Below are 13066 nucleotides of genomic sequence, written 5' to 3' on the forward strand. Positions count from 1 at the left end.
AAGGAAGGAATGAAGGAGGAAGGAAGGAAGGAAGGAAGGAAGGAAGGAAGGAAGGAAGGAAGGAAGGAAGGGAGGGAGGGAGGAGGAGAGGAAAGTAAAGAAAGATATGCTTGCGATAGCCCACTGGTCTCAAAATGAGGAAAATACATAAAGAGCTTTTAGCTACCCTCAAATGCATGAGCAAGAAGAGCCTATATCACCTGAGCCCAATCTACATAAGCTAATAAGTCAACTTATAAATTCATATGCTATATTAATAAATTTGGAATACTGTGAAGACACCTAATTAAATTACCCCACTCCCTGTCCTACAACTCTGCAATGTGTTTGTAACTTTTCATTATGCAGCAATAAAAAGGAGTGAAACCTTGCCATTTGGGACAACATAGATGGATTTAGAGAATCTATGTTAAGTGAAATAAGTTAGGCAGAGAAAGGCAAGTAACATATGGTTTTAATTATATAATAAATCTAAAACCAAACAAGCACAACAAAAACAGATTCATAGAAACAGAGACCAAAGGGATGGTTAGTAGAAGAGAGGGGATGAGGAGAAGTGGCCCCACAATTTGAGTTAATATTTACAGGTTTTTCTTGTGTTCCTCACTTCTGTGCCCATAATTTTTCACTGCCTTGTTAGCTCTTTGCCTTCAAGCACTTCATATTTTTTTACTGTGTTAGCTTTCTAATGGTTCTCAGAACAGTGCTCATTTTTGCAGAGCTAAGAGGAGAAATGGGAGGAGAAAGAGTTGGGCAAAAACCAAGGACAAATAAAAGAAAGAGTAGTTAGTCCTATTTCTCCCATTATAGAAATAGTTTTGAAGACTTATATTATGCCTGGCATAATGATGAGTAATAGATAGAGAGTGGTAAGCAAACTACTTTTTCTCCTTTAAAGATGGTGAAAGAGAATGAGAAAAGAGGTGGGAATTGAGAATGATAAAATATTTTTAAAAGCCATCACTAAGTTTGTGGTTCTTAATATTAGTTTTTCAAATAAATTCTAAGTAAGGAGAATAGCAACAGGACACAGAATATTTTGGTCTTAAACATAGATTCAAAGATTCCAGCTTCATCTGTTAGGTAGTGTATAAGTTTTAAATTCGAATTTATATGAAAAGCATCTAATTCAGGAAGCTTAAACTGGCAGTGTTTGTATAGAATAGATTAGAGGGGGGGGGGGAAGACTTAATAGCAGGATGTAGTTTACAGAAAGCCTTTGTATAAAATTAATTAAGTGGTTTTAGTGGGGATGGAAAAGAGAAAACACTAAGGAAAAATGTGAAGGTTGGTTGGGACATGGAGAGAAAATTTCATATGGACATAAAATTATGAGAGCTGTGAAGTTGCAATGTCCTACAATTTCCAAAGTCATTTGGAATATAATGGGAGATGCATATGTATTCAGAAGAGACTAAATTATTTTTTAATTGACTTAATGATTTGTCTTAGACTTTAAAACTTGGGATGCATCTATTTTATTAAAAATAAAAGTTGCAGTAAAATTTGGTAAGACATAAGGTGGTTTTAGTGAAGTGCATTATTATTGCTGCCACTTAGCAATTTGTGAGATGATATTTCTCAAAATAAAAAAGAATTCAGGTTTGGAGTGCATTCCTCAGTCCTAAAGGATATTTTATTAGGGAAAAATATGGCATTGTGCTGTTCAAATAAAACTTTTTAATGAGCTCTTTTTTATTTTACGTTGTTTTTATAGTTATTGAAAGCATTGATTTAATGGGGGTTTCAAAATTATTATTTCTGCTGCTACATTATAAACAGAAAGTGCATTAGTCTGATTCACAGAGCTAACTTGGTTAAATCAGTTAATTGTGATCTAACGTGCACAGCTTGACTGTGAAAATAATTATAATTTGCTTACATACATTATACAAAATTAAACCCAAGGATTTTTAGTAGCTGAAGGAAAACATGTTTATTATAGTGCATCTATACAAGGTTTATTCTAACTCATAAATTAATAATCCTATATACACAATATTTAACTCAATTTTTACCCCATAGATAATGGACATGGTGAATGTATTTCTGAATTAATATTCAGTAAGCATAACCTGAAGAGTTTAAATCAGCCTTCAGGGGAGGGAGCTTATTGAAAACTTTTGTTTCTTAATTAGGACCACCTTAGGTAATCTTTGGATATATTCTTGGATAGCAAATATTTTGAAAGGGGTAATTTTATAACCAAATGCAAAATCTGGTTCTACCACTTTCTAATTACCAAACATCCTACACGGTTTTTTTTTTTTATTCTAATCTCCTCATTTGTAAAATAATGATAAGCAACATGTCCTACAAGGTTGCTTTGAAAATTAGTAGTGACATTTATAAAATAGAGATCACATAGCCTGGGAGATTGTGAGTGGTTGATGGAATAACAATATTAATGATACAATAAATATTTATTGAGCATTTTGTGTAACAATAAAAAGTGTTTTATATATATGTTTGTCAAAATTTCTCAAAACAACTTTATGTGAAAAGTAGAACTCTAACTTTGATTTTACAGATGAGGAAAGAGAGACAAAATTTTGCCTAATCAGTTTAAAGCTATGCTAACTAAAAAATAAGTGAAGGTATGATACAAAATCATGCTTGAATCAATCTGAGATTTAATCAAATTTATAGGTTTCTATGCTTATAAAATACATTCTTTCCATTTTACATCTTTCTAAATTTTATAGCTGAATTTTGGAGATGACATATATTCTGCTTATCATGTTAGACATAAATATATTCTCAAAGTCACAGAATTAGAAGTGACAAAGTTGGGATCTTATCCAACTAATTTTAAATGCTAAATGCTAGGCTGACGCTCCATGTAATCATTAGTTTAATTTTGTTCATATTTTTAAGTAATTTGATAATTTTCCATAGTTGTCAGTATTTGAGCTCCTGCCTCTTGAAACAGTTTCCTTTTTTGCTTTTGTATTTCCTTTAATTAAACTCCATATTCCTTTTTATAGGATGCAAATACTGTCATGCTCTGGTGTTTATTTCAAAAGTCCAATCTTAAACATTATAGTTACAATAGTCATATTAAACTTGCATTTTCTAATATGTTCATTACTGTATGCTCATTTGCTCATTTGGTATTCTCTTTTCATTTAATCAAATCATTAAACATTTCTTGAATGAAATTAAAGAATAAAAATGCCAAAATTGTGTTGTCATCGTTGCCTCTCTTCTTCTAACTTGAAAACATATCTAGAATCTGATCATTATTCATTGTTACCTCACATATTCTATCATTACTGTTTTTTAGTCTTTTTACAAACGGGAGCAAGAGTGACCTGTCAAAATTGATAGATTCTGTCAAAACACTAAACATTCCCATGACTTACAATCTCATGTAGTAAAATTCATTATCATTTTCTCTTCCTCTCTGTCTACCTCTCCATCCCCATCTGTCTGTTCCTGCTACCTGCTATACCTACACGGATCTTCATTATTGTTTTCCACATATAGCAGGCTCCACATGATTCTAATTCAGGACGTGTGTATAGGCAGCTACATATTCTTTTCCTGATATCAGTGTGGTTCATTGGCCCATATCTTTTAAATCTTTTCCAAAAAAGTTAGTTTTTCTTTAATAAGACTTTTGTTTCCTTTTTATCATCATCTAACATGCTATATACTCCCTTATTCCTTTTGCATATAATCTAACTTCCCCTAGTAGAACATGAAGAGTTAGGATTTTGTTTGTTTTTATATAAACACCTAGAATACAGCTAGACACACTGAATAAAAAAACACTCAACATTCATTTGTTGAAAGAATATATTAATTTACTCTTTTTACTGAAGATTAAAAAATGTGTAATTCTCCAGGTTATTTTAACCTCTTCCCAAAGATCATAACAAGTGATATTCAAATAATTTAGGATGCAATTAACATAAATCTAACACACTATTTTATGTCAAAATAAATGCATTTGCTTAACTAACTGCAAAGGCAGCACTCCACTTAGGCTATCCATAGTCATTGGCTCTGAACCACCAAGACTCTCTTGTTCTCCCTGTAGATTGTTTATGTTCTTTCCCATTGCAGAGTCTACCTCCGAACGGAAGAAACAGGGTTAGTTTCATAGGCATGAAACCTGTGCAGTTGCATGGGGCCTGTGCTCAGAAGGCCCCTGAATTTAATTTAATAATCTCCTGTTGCTGTTCTGAGGTTTGGAAAACAAGCCCTCCATTTTCAAATTGCCCTGCACCCTCAACGTAATGGGGCTAATTCTAGGTAGAGGCAATGGTCCAATAGCTTTACATTCTTTATTTACATAAGTTATCTAATCCCCAAAAAGAGGTTTTCTTCTGCTTTTGACTACCACTAGTGTGAGTTAAAGATATAAAAGGGACTCTATTGGCCCCCAATAAGTCTCTTCCCATTGCTTTGTAAACACTGTGTTTGACAGAGAGAGACATATAAGTAGATGAGAGTTTCTCTTGGACAAGGGAAGATCCTAGGCATAAATACGGATATATTCACAAGAATAAAATTGGGGAAGTGATGTCAAATAAAAACAATACATTGCTTTGTATAAGGTTGGAATTTGTAGATATACCATAATTTTGTTAACAATTCCTCTTTGTTTATATATTTAATTTGTTCTTACTTTTCACCATTATGAGTACTACCACTATAAATATTATTCATAATCTTATTACACACTTTTTAAATAAATCTTTCCCCATACTTCCGATCATTTTCTTAAATATGAAGTCGTAGGAATAGAATTTATAATTTATTTGATATGAGTCAATTTCACTTTTTGATCAATATTTTCAAATTGATTCCAATAAAGATTATGACAATGTATGTGCTCATTAGTCAATCATGAAGGTGCCACACTCTCAGCATATTTATGAGAATTTAATAATACCTTAAACTGGCCTAATAATTTGATAGGTAAAAAATAGAATCTTTATGATCTAATTATACTTATTTGCCTTTATTTAATTTCTGGTAAGGTAGGACATGGTTTTTATATATTTATTAGTATTATTTACTTCATATTTTTATACATTGTTTACCTATGTTCTTTGCTCATTTTCTTACTGTTTTTCTAATCAGTTTATAGAAAGGTTTTCAATCTTGTCTCTTTCACAATTGTGGGAAAGTGTTTGCATAATGATTTATGTTTACCTGTTTTATGTTTAATTTATAGTGAATCTTTGACATGTTGCTTATTAGTGGGAATTAAAATTGTGATTGGCAATGTTACACTGAGACTTTCCTAATATGTCAAATGTACAAGTATAATTTCAAATTTGATTACATGAAATAATCCTGATAAATTAGTTTCATTAAAAAAATTGAGTGTTCATCCAAATTCTCACTTCCATCTCCCTTACAGGTGTATAGCAGTCTCAGGAATTGGAAAAGCAATTGATTGAATATGTCATAATTTTAACCGAGTATTTACATGCACAAAAGCACACAATAGTCATTTTCTTCTTTTTCTGTTCTTTTACTCTTTTCTAAGCAATGCTATTTAGATATCATAGGTACATCTTTCCACTTTACAACAGTTCATGAAATGTCTATCAAAATTTCACTATTACAGAGAGAGAGAGAGAGAGACATCCATGTGAGAGAGGCACATCAATTGGTTGCCTTCTGCATACACCCTGACCATGCAGGGGGTCAAACCTGCAACCCAGGTATGTGCCCTTGACCAAGAATTGAACCCTTGACCCTTCTGTGTGGGAGTTGACACTCTAACCAATGAGCACACTGGCCAGGCCAATAGTTTCTTTTTTTAAATTGGTTCATTCAGTATGTATTTATTGAACACAACTTTTTCGTATAGGAGTAGTAATGCTGACTTTTTTGCATTCACATTTTGAAGAGATTAAAAGATCAGAAAATCACTGCACAAGTTTATAGTTATTCCTATGGTATAATTTCTCACAGTCTAAAAGAACCTCCATAATCATCACACCAGTTACTTGGTTGCCCTTTAGTCTAGTGTGGCTGAGTAGAATCATTTTCTAATCTGAACACATTTATTACATTCTTTTTTTTTTAAATGAATTTATTATGCTGACATCTATAACAATAAAAGGGTAATATGCTAATTAAACCAGACATCATTCCTAATGAAGCCGGGACCAGAGGGAAGCCAGTCAGGGTTCCCGGAGTCTACAGGTGCTGGAAGAGGGAAGCCCGGGTCTTGGGTGCCAGAGGGAAGCTGGTGCTGGCAGCCGGGGGAAGGAAGGCCTACTCTTGCATGAATTTTCATGCATTGGGCCTTTAGTTGGTTAATAAAACCATACAGGTTTCAAGTGTACAACTCTATAACACATCATCTGCATACTGCATCGTGCACTTACCACCCAAAGTCAAATCTCTTTCTGCCACCATTTATACCCACTTTGCCCTCTTCCATCTCCCCCACTCCCTCCTTTTCCCTCTGGCAATAACCATACTGTTATCTGTGTCTTTTCTTTTTTTTTTTTTTTTTTTGCCTAATTCCTTCACCTTTTTCACCAGTTCTCCAACTCACTCTCCGCCCGACAACTATTAGTCTGTTCTCTATGAGTCTGTTTTTATATTCTTAATATTCTAGTATTTGTGGCCAAAGTTCTCACAAGCAGCCATCTTTCCTGGTGCTGACTTGACCTCACGCTTCTTATCTCTTACTCAAAACAAGTTGTACCCTGCTCCACACATCACTTAACAACCTACTCAGTACTAAATTCATCTGACTGGCATCACTGTAATGTTGACTATTTATTACACACTAGAGGTCTGGTACACAAAAATTTGTGCACTGGGGTGGGGGCGGCCCTCAGCCTGGCCTGTGCCCTCTTGCAGTCTGGGATACCTTGGGGGATGCCCACTTGCCAGCAGGGAGCAGGCCTAAGGTGCAGTCGGTCATCCTTAGCGCTGTGCTGGCAGCCTGGCTTGTGGCTGAGCAGAGCTCCCCCTGTGGGAATGCACTGACCACCAGGGGGCAGCTCCTGCATTGAGCATCTGCCCCCTGGTGGTCAGCATGTGTCATAGTGACCAGTCATTCCCAGTGGTACTGCTGTTAGGGTCAATTTGCATATTACCCTTTTATTATATAGGATAGAGGCCTGGTGCACGGGTGGGGCCCGGCTCATTTGCCCTGAAGGGTGTCCCGGATCAGGGTTGGGGTCCTGCTGGGGTGCCTGGCCAGCCTGGATGAGGGGCTGAGGGCCATTTTCAGGCTTGCCATGCCCCCCGGCGACCCAAGGTCCCAGCCTCTCCTTTTTTTCTTTTATCTTTTTTTCTGGGATTTATTTATCTTCTATAATTGAAACTTTGTAGCCCTGAGCAGAGCGGAGGCCAGACAGGGCAGGTGGGAAGCTTGGCTTCCCCCATCCTCAGGGGCAACCCAAGTCTCCTGCTTGCTCCAGCTCCATTGCTGCCACCATCTTAGTTGGATTAATTTGCACACTTGCTCCTGATTGGCTGGTGGGCATGGCTTCTGGGAGTGGCTTGAGTGTAGTGGAGGGATGGTTAACTTGTATGTTTCTCTTTTATTATATGGGATGGTTCAAAACTTTTAGCAAAACCAGTGAATAGTTTGTGCTGCTGAATGATTAAGAACTAGGACTGCTAACATTTCTGAGTGGTATGTTGGGTACTATTCAAATCACTTAACAAGTATCATCATTATTTAAAGTCCTCACAATACCTTATATAACAGGTACCATTTATCAGTCCCATTTTGCAAATGAGGCACACAGAGGTTACATAACTCGCTCAAGCTAAACAACTAATAAATGGTAGAGGTAGGATCAGAACCTAGGTGACCTTAACTCCAGAGCCTGGGCTTAACCACTTTGCTATAGTTATCTCTCCATGGTCCTTGCCCAAAAGAAGTTCACAAAGTAGAGATGTAAAAAAAAGAAAAGAAAAAAAATTCACTATTATCTATTTATATTCTCTGTTAAAGTGTTTCCCAAAGAACTGCAAATATTCCTTAAGATGTGGCATCAATTATTAAAACCAATTTCATATCAGAGAGTTATCGTGGCTTTAATGCAGAACGTCAGATCTATGCTGAAATGATATATATGTGTGAATAGATGAAAATTATTTTACATTCATATTCTCTTTAAAACCTAATACAAATAGAAAAACAGCACTATCATTATTCTTTTTCTGAGTGAGGGGAATAAAACATGTTTTTAACATTTTCAATTATTGTCATAATCCTCTCCTTTTTTAAAAATTGTTATTTATCATTATTAGCTTGGAATTTCTTCTGTGCTTGGCATTATTCAAATTGCTTCATATATATATTTATATATAACACAAACAACAGGCCTGTGAAGTAGGTACTGTTATTATTATTATTTTTTCAGATTAGAAAAATTCAGGTCCAAAAGATCATGTAATAAAAACAGAGGTTAGAGTTTGATACTAATAAAGTGACTTGAATTTGAAGAACAAACTCTTAGGAAGAAACAATACTGAGTTCAATTCCACAATTCCCTTCAAATTCTTCTGTAATCACTGTTTATCTCCTAACCTGCATACTGCACTTGGGGAGACTATAAAATACTCCCCCAAAACAGAAAGTCAGGAACAGAAATAAGATTTACTATTTCTACATTTAACATTTCTTTATATAACACCCTGGCTAGTTAAAAAAAAATAGCATCAGCAAAAGGAATAGATGCAACAATATTGGAAAACTGATAAAATATGTAATGATTGCATAGCTAGAAAATGAAGTGTTATAAATTATTAGAACTAATAAGAAAATTTTGCAAGGTTGTTTAAAGTCAATATACAAAAATCAATTGCACATTACATATACTACAAACAAATGTGAAAAAAAAAACCTTCAGAGAAATGCAAATAAAAATCCAATAAGAAACACTCACTAGAATTCCTACAATGTCACCTCAATAAATCCAATAATAAAAAAGGGATTTCAAAGCCCAGTGTTGTTGATGATGTGCAGCAACGGAAATTCTCTTATGTGTCTGATGAAAGTCTAAAATGGTATAATTGCTTTGGAATATTAATTGACCTTCCAAAGCAGGGGTAGGGAACCTTTTTTCTGCCAAGGAACATTTGGATATTTATAACATCATTCGCAGCCATACAAAATTATCAACATAAAGAGTAGCCTGTTATATTTGGTCAAATATTTAATTAACTCACCTCTAATGATGTGGCTGGGCCACACCAAATGATTTTGTGGGTCTTATATGGCCTGTGGGCTGGACATTCCCTACCCGTGTCTAAAGCTAAGTATATGTATGTACAATGACAGCATTTCCCTATTTGAATAAAAAAATTAGTATTATGTCCACAAAAAAGTATTTAAGAATATTTATAATGATTTTATTTGTAATAGCCACATATTGGAAATAACTATCTATTAACAACAGAATAGGTTAATATTATGATGTATTTGTACACTGGTATTGATACCGGTGTAATTAACCAAGTTATTAATAACAGGAAAGGAGCAAAGGGAAGGCCAAATATTATAGGCATGTCATTTGGGCAGTTTCACTAGGAAGCTAAAGCTTTACACTTCCCAAGGAGCCACTGGTCTATTCTCTGCAGATTGTTGGATGAAGGGACAGGACAGGGAGGGGAATAAACACATGCCCAGTCAGGTTGAGGTTGGATAGGTGCTTGACTCTCCGTCACACCTGGGAACAGGTCATTGTCCAGAATGGGCATGGCCACTGCAAATGTGTGAAATTTTGGGATACTTAATGCCCTAAACAAAGGAGCTCTCTCTCTTGGTTCCTCTTGGAGTGATGTGATTGACTCCTGTCTTGCAGGGCTCTCTTGCTCCTGCCTCCTGGCATTTGCCCATATGGCCCATGGCCATGTGGACCCCAACACACACAATGGACTAATGGACTATATCTAGCCTAAAGATGAACTGGACATGGCTGCAACATGGAATGGAACCTCTGGACACTGGATTTGCTTCTAGCCTCATGGAAGTGATGTAATTACATGCCAATAAAAATCATCCTCCTGTGCGAATCTCAGAAAATTATTTTTCTCGAGATATCATAACTCAGTGGGGAAAGGGATACCCCAATACCCCAAATAACGGTATATTACAGAGCAATAGAAATAAATTAACTTCTGACATGCACCTTGGATGTCATAGGCATAACTTTTAGGAAAATTATCCATACAAGAATTTGTAATTGGTAATTTCAATTATATTAAATTCAAAAACAGACTAAAGTATTCTATTGTGAAAATCAGAAGAATGAAGATCCTTGTTGGATTTACTGACTGGGGGCCTCCTGGTGCTGGAAACATTGTATATATTTATTTGCACATGCATATACATATGTAAAGTTTTTCAAACCGTGCACGTAAGATTTTTAAAATTTATTGTTATAAAAAAATTAACATCCAAAAATGTTTATGTAACATTTATTTATTTTTTCATATTCAGCAGTGTATTTATGCCTACACTTTCATTATGAGATGATGTGAAGGAGAACAGAATGCAATTATGTCACTGTAGCCCCACATAGGTTTTCTCAAGGACATGAAAGAAAAAATGGTGGTCAATTCAAATTTAAAAATACACATATATATAGTTTTACTTGAAATACTTAAACTGGAGTCCTCTCATAGGTTATTGAAGATTTTCATTACAGAACAGAGTCCCTGGACTCCCTTAGTTAGACTTCTCAAGAAATGTATTTTTGATCTTCTCCCCATCCTGATATTAAAGTATCCAAGGGCTTTCCCCTAGTATCTCCTAAAAGATACAAGTGAATTATTTTGTAAATATCAAATTATGCATAGAAATAGCTCATTTTGCTTGTGTTTCTCTCCCAAAGTAGTGATAGAATACATCTACATAAACTCTCCTTTAGCTCTGAAAAGGTCATTGTATTTTTTTTATTCCCCTGAAGATTTTAACTGAATAAAATATTCAATTGAATAAAATGTATGCGTATGAATATATATGTATATGTATATACATATATATATATTATTTTTGTCAGAAACAACTTTATTTTAAGAAGAAATGAACAGAGTGATAATGAAAGATGAGCAAAACGGATCAAAAACACAAGAAACTATAAACTAACTTACTCATTCACTAAGAATTTGCACTCTATATCATCACTTTTTTTCATCTGCATTATAGTTTTTTGGTAAGTTCTTTTCTCTCTCTCACATTTTCTGTATAAATAAACACATTTATTCCTGTCATTGATTTAGCTGGTGTTGGTACAGTATTCTATGTCTATGGCAAAGAGCAACTGTCAAGGGCTGGAACAAGTTTTAACCAAACCTCATTCACGCTGCACTATCATTGCTGCACTCAGGCAGCAATTCACAGCCAACAAGGTGACAATAATTTCTGCCAAGAGTTATTAACAATATAAGATTTTACCACAGTAGAACTAGAGTTACCGAAGTGATGCAACTGATGGAAGACACTATATGGAGAGAGATTATTCATTTAAATGATAAAGAAATTGAGATTCCAATAGATTAAGGCTGTAAAGGAAAGAATAAAGTAAAAAATAAAAATAGACAGGTCTGATTATAAAATAAAGATCTTTCTAAATGGGGATAGTCTACAATGTTCTAGGAGAGAAAATGAGACAAGTGGAATCCTGAAGACTGCCAACAATAGCTATGATGATAATAAGCAAGGAGGATATTTCAAGTAGCAGCAGTCATACAGGAGGAAAGAGATTCATATTTATTTGACCATCTTCTATGTGATAGGTATGATAAAAACCATTAAGCAAAGAAAGAGGAGTGCTTTATACAATTGGCAAAGCTATTTACCTCAATGGAAAACATTTTAAACCTGTAAAGTCAATATGTATTTTACTTTTCTTCATAGAATTCTTAATTTACTAAAAGTTGACAATATTTATTTAATACACAGAACAATGGAATTGCTTTTCTTTTTTGAGAATAACACTTGACCTATTAGTTACTTTCTTTTATTTATTTTAAAATACTAAAATTTAATCAGAAAACTTTAATCTATAATAATAAAACATATAACTAAAATAATTAATGCCCCAAAGATACAGCCAAAGTTTCTCTACATTTAAAAACAAATATATTCCATGACTAGTAACATAGTGATTCTAATTCCTAAGAAAGAACATTTTAATATCCAGTGTAACCACAAAAAATGCAATTCAAAGAAAATTTAGCTAACAAGCCCAGTTGTGGATATAACATGGAATAAAGAGCCAATTTATAAAATGATAAAAAAATAACAATAATGTGGGATAAAGAAATATAATCAAGTTGGGCAGATAGAAAAAAATAGCAAGATGTTACATCAACATATATTAACATATATAGGACCACATTAAAAATATAGAGTAAATAACGCAATTAAAATAATATTACAAAATGTAGAATAACCATTTGTAAACCATTAGGCAGTTTTAAACACTTGAAAAATAGATCTATCCCATCTCCCAGAAATCTACTCTCAAGTGTATACTCAGATAATTGAATACATGTGTCCACAAAATGATTTAAATAAGAATGTTTACTGAAGCTTTATTCATTATAGCTTAAAATCCAGTCTGAATGTCTGTCAATAAACAAATTTTGGCATTTTCATATAATGGTTTAGTACAGAGAAATAAGTTAAAAGAATGAACTACTGACATGTATATCAACATGGACAGTTTTAGAGCATTATACTGAATGAAAAAGTAAAAAACAAAAAGAGTACATGACTATGTGATTCCATTTACATGAATTTCAGTAATTCCAGAGGTAATCTATGGTGTAAAAATTAAGAATGGTTATCTCTATGGAAGGGGCATTTATTAATTAGGAAGTGGCATGGGACACTCTGGATTTATCTGGGTGGTGACATACATAATTTGTTTGTTTTTTCCTATCATATTATGGATGATTTCTATTTCATCATTAGCAGTTAGTGTTAGCACCCATTTCGCTGTCATAGGTATTGCTTGTATTTATTTCTATCTCAACACTTTTTATTTTTGCAAATAAAAATAACATATTGTTATTAAATCAAACCTGCTGGTATTTCCTATGCCATATATATATATAT

The sequence above is a fragment of the Myotis davidii genome, unplaced genomic scaffold (assembly GCF_000327345.1).
Source record: "Myotis davidii unplaced genomic scaffold, ASM32734v1 scaffold568, whole genome shotgun sequence".
NCBI lineage: Eukaryota > Metazoa > Chordata > Mammalia > Chiroptera > Vespertilionidae > Myotis > Myotis davidii.